The 12,151-nt window shown below is 38.3% G+C and overlaps 1 pseudogene; it reads left to right on the top strand.

Annotated features, from left to right (window-relative positions):
• LOC105061377 (protein NINJA homolog 1-like) overlaps nucleotides 1-12,151 on the top strand; it is a 31,261-nt pseudogene that overhangs the window by 12,335 nt on the left and 6,775 nt on the right.

Genomic DNA, 12,151 nt, shown 5'->3' with positions numbered 1-12,151 from the left:
GCGCCATCCTTCTTCTCTTTTTAAAACAACGTAGAATGTGTCTTATCCGTATGAGAGGATAAAGACAAGTGGTTACACATTTGAATTCAAATAAATTTGAATTCAAATGCAAATCAACTCATCCCTATCCACTTAAGCATGAGAAGAGAAGGTGCGAGGCTACTTTGTGCGTGGAAAGGTTTCATGAGAAACTCTTTCTCGTGTGAGATATGAGGTGCTAAAGAGGATAAGGACATGAAGGCGCAAGGGATAAGTTATCCATTCAAATTCAAACACGCTTTGAATTTGAATGGCTAACTAATCAATTTTATCCAAAGATTGGTGCACAAGAGTGGGAATGAGAAGGGCTTTGCATGAGAGAAAATTCATGAGAAGTTTCTTCTCGTGAATTCAAATGGGCGCAGAGATGTGAAGTGGTGCAGGGATTCAAATTCAAATGGTGGTTTAATCTTAATTGAACCAAACTAATCAAAATAGGTTAAGCACAATTAGACTAAATTAAACCCAACTTAATTAAGCTTAATTAAGCTCAATAAAATCCTAATCAAATTAAAAATTGATTAAACCCAACCCCTGATCAAATCAGGCACCAAACCATCTCGACGATTAGGTCAACTCTTAACCTAATCAGGTCAAACCCAACTGAATCCAATTCAATTAGACTTGATCCAAAAATAATTACTCAATCAAATTGAGTTAATTAGTGATCAAATCATTAATTAAATCTCTTATAAATTTTGAATCCAAATCCGATGAGTAATCGGGTATCAAAGTCCATCAATATGAAACCTTAATCGAAGAGTCCCAAACCAGTGGGACTCTTGACCCTGGTACCCAAAATGTGTGGGACTCTTGATCAGAAAATCTTGATTCTTGATTACAGAGTCCCAAACACATAGGACTCATAGTCCACAAATATTAAGACTCTTCATCAGCCATCAGATCAGATAGGAACCTCTAATGTGTGTGACCCCGTAGGTTCGAACCTAAGTCGGTAGCACAGAAACCAATTTCTGTACTAATCGAAGTGACCATCTAGCAATGGTACCCGACATCTGGATAGGTCGAATAGTCGTAATCGCAACACTCAGAACCTACATGAATATGATTACTGTATAATTCAACCTTTTTGACCCCTGTGTATAGGATGACTCAAAGTTAAACTATCAACCCTGATTAGATCATCCAAGTCATGCTCAACTCAATCAGTCCTGTGACTCCTCACCAGGACTACTCTGACCAAAGTTTTGTTAAATTGAAATACGACTGTACATAGCTCCTGAACTGAAGTGGTCAATCCCATCTTGACACACGCACCGACAAGTCAAGTACTTGACTACACCCAGCAGCCTTCCATCACTGAATTAAAAATTCAGGTAGTCCAGTGCCTAAGTGCAGTGAGTTGCTTGCAAGTCACCGTGGCGGTCTCAGGTCGGAGGGACATTTATACCCATATCCCCTCGGAGCAAATCTTGACAGCAGAGATAGCTCCGGAGTCGGTCACGTTCAGTGCAGATGTACCCTTACATCTCACTTGTATGCCATACCAGTATCTCCACACTCCTTGATTAAGAGGACAACCAATCTATATGGCACACAACGACCTATGCTCGATAAATATTGTTGTCTTTGGTAACAATGTATCATTTGGTCGCGAGCAGGTTTAAGGACTAAACGATAAATCCTCCTTTGTCGAGTCTAAATAGTCCTAAGGACTTCACCACAACACAGAAGTTCATTAGAAGATGAAATAATTTGTGATGAAAAATACCAAAATAATTTTTATTTATTTATAATTTATATACTAATACGAAAGAAGCACAACCGTCAACAGGCTGACGATTGACTTTGGGACACTATTCCCAACACTCCGACCAAGCCAAGTCGGTCGACAATCAACAAAGGAGCTTCACCCCACCGATGGAGTCCAAGACCAAATAATTATGACAGTAGATATGACTCCTATACTCCTCTATCTGCTCTCCATGCGCAAATCTAAATGAAGTTGAGGGAGAAGAGTACCTTCGTCATCCCCCATCAATGAAAGCACCATCGAGGAGTCGTGACAAAAAAAAGTACTATCAATTTCATCATGATCACAGTTATGATACCGAACAATGTATTCAACTCAGGGATGAAATAGAGGCCCTGATTCAACATGACTATCTCGAAAAATTCTGACAAGACCGCCCGACTCAACGTCCTACCGATCGACAATCTCAGCCATAATCTGAGAAAGCAATCAACAATCGGCCTATGGTGAAAGTTATCAACATGATTTTTGGACGATCGAAGGATTGGAGGATAACTATCAAAGAAGAATCGATAAAGAAGTGACGATTTAACAACAAAGTAATCTTTTTTTCAAAAGATGATGTTTGAAGAATACACACTCCTCATGATGATGCTGTTGTCATCTTGACAATCATAGCAAGTTATGATATTAAAAGAATCTTGGTTGATAATAGAAGCTCAAATGATATTTTATTTTACTCGATTTTCTCTCGAATGCGACTATCGACTGATCGACTCAGAAGAGTCTCGATGCTATCAGTCGGTTTCACTGGAGATGCAGTCACCGTGGAAGGAGAAATTACTTTTTTACTAACTGCAAGAATAGATCCACAATAAAGTACCATTATCTTAATGTTTATGGTCGTCCGAGTTTCTTCGACTTATAACGTCATATTTGGATGATCAGGACTCAATGCCTTGAGAGCGGTAGTGTCAATATATCATTTATTAGTCCAATTTTTGATAAGAAAAAAAATTGGAGAAATAAGTGGAGATTAACAATTGGCCCGACGCTGCTTTATGGTCTCTGCAAAGAATAGTCAATCTAAAGATTCTCTGTCGGTTGATAAACTGGACTAAAGAGAAAATAAAGAAAGGGATGAACCAGTCAAACAACTGATTTCAATCCCACTAAGAGAAAATGATCCTATTAAGATGGTCCAAGTTGGATCGCAATTACTTGATCCGAAATGAAAATAACTAGTGAACCTACTAAGAGTGAATGCCAACATTTTTGCTTGGTCGGCAACCAATATGCCAAAAATTTCTTCGAAAGTAATAACTCACTGGCTAAGCATTGATCTCAAAGTTAGACTAGTGAGGCAGAAGAAAAGATCTTTTGCTCCTGAATGGTAGAAGGTCATCAACGAAGAAGTTGATAAGCTCCTCACAGCTAACTTCATAAGAAAAGCTAACTATCCAAATTGACTCGCTAACATAGTAACGGTGAAAAAAACCAATAGAAAATAGCGAATTTGCATCGACTACACTAATTTAAATGAAGTTTGTCTGAAGGACAGCTTTTTTCTATCAAAGATCGACCAACTGGTTGATACGACTTCAAAACATTGACTCTTAAGCTTTATGGATGCCTTCGGCTACAACCAAATTCAGATGGCATCCGAAGAAGAGCAGTATACTGTCTTTATAACCGATAAAGACATCTACTGCTATAAAGTAATGCCATTCGGTTTAAAGAATGTCAGAATAACTTACCAACAGCTAGTCAACAGATTATTCAAGACACAAATCGGATGTAACATGAAGATCTACATCGATGATATGCTGGTAAAAAATTTCAAAACTTCTAATCATATTCGAGACTTTAAAAAAAATCTTTGACACACTTCGATGACACAAGATGAAATTAAATCCAATTAAGTGTCCATTCATAGTGATTGTCAAAATTTTTTTTGAATTTTTTGTATTGCAATGAAGAATCGAAGCTAATCCTGAGAAAATAAAGATCATTATTAACATGAAGTATTCAAGCTCTAGAAAAGAGATACAGCAACTCAACGAAAGGATCACCGCACTCAGCCGATTCATTTCAAGGTTAGCAAAAAGGTGCCTACCCTTCTTCAAGATCTTACGACAAATGAAAAATTTTTCATGATTAGATAAGTACCGACAATCCTTCAAAGATTTAAGAAAATATCTAACATCTCTATCATTACTCACAAAATTGAGGGTGGGAAAAATAATATATCTCTATCTAGTGACCTCGATAGAGGTGGTCAGTTCGGTACTTATCTAGGAAGATGAAAATCAAATTCAATGATCAATTTATTATACCAACACAGTACTCCATAATGTCAAAGTATGATACTCAAGAGTGAAAAAGATGATCTACGCTCTGATCATATCAGCACAATGATTTTGATTGTACTTTCAGACACATCTGATAGTTGTCTTAACAGATCAATCATTGAAAATAATTTTATACCAACCTGATACTTCTGGTTATGTGGTGAAGTGGACAATTAAACTTAGTGAGTTTGATATTCAATATCGTCCATGACCATCAATGAAAGTATAAATTTTGGCTGACTTTATTGCCAAGTGCACCATGTCTGATGATAATCCTAAAGATAAACTCGACAGCAAATCAAAACAAATTAAAACTTCAGAGGTCGACCTAGCATTAATATGAGTGTTACATTTGATGGAGCATCCAACACTCAAGATAGTAGAGCCGGCCCCATCATTACCAATTTCAAAGGAATCATAACTGAGTATGCTCTTCAGTTTAATTTTAAAACCTCAAATAACCAAGCCGAGAATGAAGCTCTTTTAGCCAGCATGAAAATTGCTAAAGAACTTGATATAGATAGTTTCAAGATCTTCACTGATTCATAATTGATCAGCAAACAGGTCAAGGATGAGTTCGAAGCTCGAGATCCCATTACGATGAAGTATCTTCAAAAAGTAAAAGATCTTACATCAGTCGTAAAATATTTTGAGATCTCTCACTTTTCGAGAATAGAGAATGTTTGAGCTGATGTACTTTCTCGACTCACAACTACCTCATTGATCTTGCTCGACCAAATGTTTATTGAATATCTTGAACAATCGAGTATTGACAAAGTTGACAAAGTGATACAAATTAATGATGAACCAAGTTGAATGGACCCAATCATCTGATACTTGACTGATGAAACTTTATCTGAAGATCTTTCAGAAGCCAAATGACTACAGTGGATGGCCTCACAATATGTCTAATGAATGGACAACTTTATAAAAGATCGTTCTCCCTCCCCTTATTGAAGTGCTTGAAACCTACAGACGCTGACTATGCACTCAGAGAAGTTCATGAAAGAATTTGTGAAAATCACTTGGAGGGCAAATTATTAGCTTATAAAGTCTTGCGATAAGGATATTATTGGCCCACCATGAAGAAAGATATAGCTGAATTTGTCCAAAGATGTGAATCATATCAGAAATATGCCAACATACAATATCAACCAGCCAGCCAACTGACATTAATCATTACACCATGGCCCTTTGTACAATAGAGAATCGACATACTCGGTCCGTTTCCTCCAGCATCTAGTCAAAGAAAATTCATAGTGGTTGCCATAGATTATTTCACCAAATGGGTGGAAGTCGAACTCCTGGCACAAATCACTAAAAATAAGATAGAAGACTTCATTTAGAAATTAATCATATATAAATTTGATTTATCACACACCATCATCACCGACAATGATCGATAATTTGACAATCAGAACTTCAAAAAGTTTTATGTAAAATTTTATATTACGCACAAGCTCACTTCAGTCGGCCATCCACAATCTAATGATAAAGTAGAAGTGACAAATCGAACAATGCTACATAGTCTTAAGATCAGATTGAATGAAGCTAAAGGCCTCAGGATGAAAAAATTATATCCGATCTTGTAGATATATCGGACAACTCTTCGTATACCAACGGGAGAATCGTCATTCAACTTGACCTACAAAACAGAAGCAGTAATCTCGCTCGAGATTGGATTGCCATCAGTGAGAGTCGAACAGTATAATGAGCCAAGTAATTTCGAATGTCGAAGAGCCGACATAAATTTACTCTTAGAAGTTCGACAGTAAGTTCAAGTTCAAATGGCAACATATCGGTAGAGAGTAGTCTGATACTATAATGCGAATGTCAAGCTGAAGATCTTCCGTTCAGGAGATCTGATCTTGAGAAAGATAGAAGTTTTAAAACCTTTGGATCAAGAAAAATTATCTTCAAATTAGGAAGGACCATACAAGATGACTGAAACACTTCGTCTGGGTGCGTATCGACTAGAAACTCTCAATGGAATGACTATTTCTCATACTTGAAATGCCGATAATCTGAAAATATACTATCAGTAAAGTTGTTCACATATACAACACATTTAAAATAAAATATTGAGATTCTGAATCTTCTTAAAATATTTAATTATCTATAAAAATGATATCAAATCGATAAATAATCGATCAACATGTACCGACCACATCTCGATCGGACCACTATAAAAACTGACTCAAGTCGAACTACTACTTATGCCGACTTAGCTATGGCTAAGTGGAACAATATGTCGATTCAATTATGGTTGAACAAAATAATAAACTGACTTGATTTTGGTCAGTCAAAGGATATTCGGTTAACTCCGTCTATCAAATTTTTTTTATATCAAAAGCTAAGTCGGCTGATATCTGACTAGCAGGTAAATTATTCTACTACGACTACTGATCGACATTCAACACAATGATCAATAATTGGCAATCCGACTGATATTCAATGATATCGACAACAACGTACATTAAGATTGAAAAGGAACCCTATACTTAGAAAAATTTAACTTTTCATTCATGGGTAAAAGGATTATAAAATTGGACCTAAGGTCTGATTACAAAAGCAAGTTGGATTATTGTCCGATTACAAGAAAGGAAGAAAAAAGAGATATCTACACCAGTCACAAGTCAGTTTCTTCCTCGACTGTGTTGGTAACCACCGCAGCTCCAATTTGGTGGCCTTCGGCAATAGCCGACTCAGGTACAGCTTCATTAATAATGGGAGCAGACTCTGGTGTAGTCAGTGTAACTTCTTCAATTGGTACAATCTCCTCGACAGTCTCTTCTCCCGAATTAGGGGCGACAATGCTGCTTAGGTCCAAGTTCGGATATAGCTTTTTGACCGCATCCTTGCCATCTTCATAACCGACGTAATAAGAGAAGTAGCCTCCCTCGAGGATTTCATTTTTGAAATCTTATGATTCTTTGTAATCCTTGATAGCCTAACTCAAAATGTCTTTGGCCGACTGTGCTTCCTCCTTAGCGAAAGCCGACTTTACATCAGCCAATGCCAACCTCTCCTCGATGGCCCGATACCTTTCCCATTCATTCTCCAGCTCCTCGATGCAGCCATCACGTTCTCTCTGGAGTCGGCTAATCGAGTGCTTCTTGCTCTTGATTCAGGACTTCAGGGACTTGATGTTCTGTTGGGCGGACTTTAATTTAGCTCTGGTCGACTCCAACTCGACCTTAGCATGGGAGACTTCCTCTTGGAACCCTTTTTCCTACTCAACCGCTGCCTTCTCTCGTTCAGTTACCACCTGGAGGAGCTCAACAGCAGTAGCCTTCTCAGCATTCGCAGCCACAACTTTATCCATCCATGCTCGATGAAATTCATCAATTTTTCGATACCCGCTCTCCAATGCATGCATATCATATGCTAGCTGAAAAGAAAAGAAAACAAGTCCGATCAAATGAAAAAAAAAAAAGAGAAGAAAAGCATCATCAACTAACGCCATGTATCATCAGATAGAAAGATGAAAAAATCTTGGACACAGTCTGATCTTTTTTGTTCTTCCTATCAGTCGAGAGAAATGCAACTTCGATGAATCGCTTGGCCAATTTTGGATTGGCCAAAGTTGACTCATCTGCAAGAATCCAGACATCGAAAAGCATGGTGAAGCCTGTCAATGAATCATCATCAGCAGAAATAGTCAGAGCCTTTCCCTGCTCTCCAGTTGGCGGTCATTCGCTCGAAGCTGCCATAAAATCAGAAGTTGATGGCGCCTGAGACAGCATCGGCCCAGTTGAAGGTGCCCAAGGTATAGTCAGCATAGCAACAGACGGTTCTAATTTGGGCGCAATGACAGACTTAGCCTATCTCCCCACTGACAAAACCATGATTGACGTCGTCTTGGTCGCTACTGGCATGATGGCCGTGACATCGCCATCTTTGGTTGATTCCACTCCGACCGGTGGCACATCAGACGAAGGAAGCACTATTAGAGCCGACAATGCAATAACATGCTCAGCATCGGGAACCACTATCGATGGAATGTCGGTCTCCCTCATTAATGTTAACTCTGAGCTAGCCTGACTTTTCTTCATCGTTCGGGATGGTCTGGCATCGATCGCTGCTATCTTTTTAGCAGCATGTTGGCGAACATCAACGATCGAGATTCGTACCACTGATCGCATAGCTGCAATCAGAAAGCAAAAAGATTTAGTTACAAAGTTCAAAGATAAATGAAAATAAAGTGAATGACCGAGTAAGCTATACCTAGAGAGGTCATCGGACTAAGTCCAACATCATATAGAGCTTACTCCATCAGTAGCTCTCATTGTGCGAAGACTTTCATATCCTTCAGTCGGATAAAGTCCTCCCGATCGATAACGTCAGTCCGATTATGTTCATTAGGACTTGTTCTCAGATCTCTCCAGGATAAAGGAAAGCCCCAGGATGAAAAGAAGAAACAAAAAAAAATTAGTTCTTCCACCTGTGAATGGACGAAGAAAGATCAGAAATAAAAGATAAATCCTTCCTCGAGTTGAAGAACCACCAACCCTTAATTTTTGGATGGGGACAAAGAATGAAAAAAATATAGAAAAATAAAGGTCAAGGGTTGGTTGGGATCAAGCGACACAACAAAGCAAAACTAATGATCAACTGAATAGAATTTGAAGCCAACTAAGTAGGACAAAGACAGTAATAATCAAGGAGATTTCGGATAAACTCCGAAATCAGAAAATGAAGATCAGCCTGAAAGTCCTCTACATAAATTACTATCTGATCCGAAGGAAGAGAATTCACCCGACCATCCGAACCAGATGCAAAGAGTTGAAATTGCTCTGGAATACGATATTGTTCCCAGAGCCATTCGACATTGGATCTGGATAAGAAAGAAACTTCTACGTCCGGACCTGAAAGAGAATCGTCAATCAAATTTTCTGACCGACCATCTCGAGGAGCCTCATCTATTCTAACCCTTCCTTTATCTTTCCTAGTCCTACTAGCTATTGAAAATGGTAGGAAAAAAACCTAGAAGAAGAAAAAATGAGAAAGGAAAAACTTGACTTGAAATTAAGGGATGATTTGGAGACCATGAAAATACGAGGAGGAGGACTCCAAGAACCTTGAAGCTCTTGGCACCCAAGACAAAATTCTCAGTTGAAAAAGAAGATAACAAATACAGAAATGAAAAATCCAAATGAAAGTGACATTGTATATATAGGACCCATCAACAGTCGAGATGAAATTGTTCAAATCAAGACTATCCCAGATTTTGACACATAGCTATATCAAAACTGACCATCGATCGGATGGTTCGATGTACCTACCGTCAGATCAAGCTATCTCACCTCTATCCACATAAACGACTGAGAGCCAATAACACCTAGACATATGGTCAAAATTGACTAATCAGAATCAAATCAATCAGATTCTCCGAACGCCAAACTATTTTCTAGAATCGACATCCCAATGATGATCTCACGGTTATCAAAGCGATAAAATGACTGGAGACTCTTTATTTTTCAAAGAAGTTATTAATATCTGTAGTTGAGTCGGGGCTCGAAATAACACGTGACAACTTTCTTCATCCAACATGTCAAGCCATGTGCCAATCCACATGTCAAGCCACCTTGGGCTTGAGAGTGGGGGGTAACTGTTGGGATAATTCAGTCTGCTTTTTCGATTCACAGTCGGCTGATCAAATATTTATCAGTTATGGATGATGAACTATCAAAGCTACATCACAGAATGAGTTCCGCCTCAATTATAATATATCACCCGACTTTTAATCGGCCTAATAGGCATAGACCACTGACTATCAATCAGTAAGCCGATCAACAGTCGGCTATTCTCAACTTGGCAAATACAATTCAGTTATGGTGACTCAACTGACTTCATGACCAATGGCCATCGGTATATCAAAATTACTGATTGATGATCATTCAAATTTCTACAATTGCCAACATACAGTCGATATACTCAAACTACCGACATAGAGTCGGTATACCGAAAATCGTCAGCATAGAAAGTACATAATGGCTACATACCATGATCATTAGTGGGTATTAACCATCCATCCCACTATCACATAGTATCGAAATAAGCGGAACCCACATACCTAACCGTTACAAATGGTTACCAATAACTCAGCTATAAAAAGAGGTAAATAAACAGCATTGGTAAGGGACTTCTGGACTGATATTCTGTCTCTTTAAAAATTTATCTGTTGTTTACCACTTTCTACTGATTTAACCATCGAAAGATCCCTACCGAACACAACTCCGATCAACGTGGACTTCTTTTGTAAGTGTTCTTCTCCGGCAACGGGTGCAACAGGGGATTGGCCGCAACAGTAATGTATGATCTTATGTTGTGCAACTTGAGATATCTAATTATTTTTTACAAGGAAAGAATGTTAGGTCTTTGTATATTCTTGCATGATGTTGTCATATGTGAATTCAGATGCCAAATGGAGGTATGGGAAAGGACAGCCTGCACTTTAAGAGTATGCATTGCGGCATCCCAGGTTACTAAAATTCGGTGTAATAACTAATAACCAAGATCAATCACATAGTTGACTATTTTTTCTCCTTATATCATGATGCCTTTTCTAAATCACAAAAGTTCCTTGGGCTAATATTTATTTTCATACATTGATTTGGTGACCTTGAACCCCCATTCCTTCATCTTCCCTTTCCCATTCTTATCAGGCAAAAAGTACGCAACAGGAAAAAAAGCAACATCACCCATACCCACCACCGGAACTTTAACCTTTTATTCATCCCGCACTGTAAGATTATAGGCTATGCCTTTCTCTGTATCATGTCCATGTAACTCCAGTTCTAACATCTCATTGTTCATCATCAGCTTTTATGTACGAGGAAAAATCATCAAATTTGGAAAAGGCATTGGTAAACAATTTGGGGAGGCTGGTGCATCTTCTTCTTCTCAGGCTGAAGAGGAGGACAAGGGAAGCAATACAATCTTCAGGCCAAAGGAAACAGCAAATCAACCTATGGTAGAGATCTCTTCCCATGGAGGATCTGCTATAAGGCCAAGTATGTTTGCATTAGATGTGAATTTTGGAGGATGTGGTTCTTATCCAGAACTACCATGGGTTTCAACCACTACACCTGGTCCAAACGAAAAAACTATTTCTGGTGTTACCTACTGTTGCTGCTGAAATAGGTCGAGGTTAGATGATGGACACCTGATCTTTGAGCAGAAATGCTAGCACTACAGTGACCTACAAAACAAGTCCCAAATCGGAAGTTGTGGCTCCAACGAGGACTCTCCGATGCTCAAGTCAGAAAAGCAGAAAATAAAAGAGTAGCAACGAATTCTCTGAGAGAAATTTAATTGGACTTACCTAGATCCTCGGACCTCTAGTTGTTTATATAGAAAGATGTCGGACGGCTAGATTGTTAACTGTGAGATTGCACGGTCCCAAGATTGTCGGCCATTGGACATGTCAAACTAAGTGAGATGATTCAACCTTTTGAAAGAATAATGCCCTACAAGCCAATCACATATGGAATGCGATAGGGTGTTTATTAATTTATCTTCCAGACTCATGTAATTGATATTTATTATTAATAAAATAAGATATTTTTGATTGATTATATGCTGTATCTTATTTATTTTAAGATTATAATGAATCCCATAGGTTTAGATAATATTTTTAAGGCCGTGATGAGATCACGCCGGTGAGACATAATTCTTTGATAGTCCTAACCTAAAATATTCCTAGTCGTTGGTACATTGAGTCAGAGATCAATGATATCGGTAAGACTGACATGTCCTATGTATGCTCAGAAATGAGGGTGGTTGATTTCACAACCACTTATGTGGTGACACTAATACAAAATTATGGATACTCATTAGAGAATAAGTTTACTGAATTGACCTATGAGAGAATATCAGATGGAGTCTTATTTACATATCAACTAATAATTCTCTAGTGGGAGTTGTGTATGTGATCTTTAGACCTAAGATCACTATGGTACCTTATGTACTTGGATCCATGTTTTGGTTCACTACCTAACTTAGTTCTCTGATCCTTGTGTGGGGTGTTCTGGATATGGTGAAG

The sequence above is a fragment of the Elaeis guineensis genome, chromosome 1 (assembly GCF_000442705.2).
Source record: "Elaeis guineensis isolate ETL-2024a chromosome 1, EG11, whole genome shotgun sequence".
NCBI classification, from domain to species: Eukaryota; Viridiplantae; Streptophyta; class Magnoliopsida; order Arecales; family Arecaceae; genus Elaeis; species Elaeis guineensis.
The sequence above is the reverse complement of the archived record's forward strand: the minus strand, read 5'-3'. Positions and strand labels throughout refer to the sequence as shown.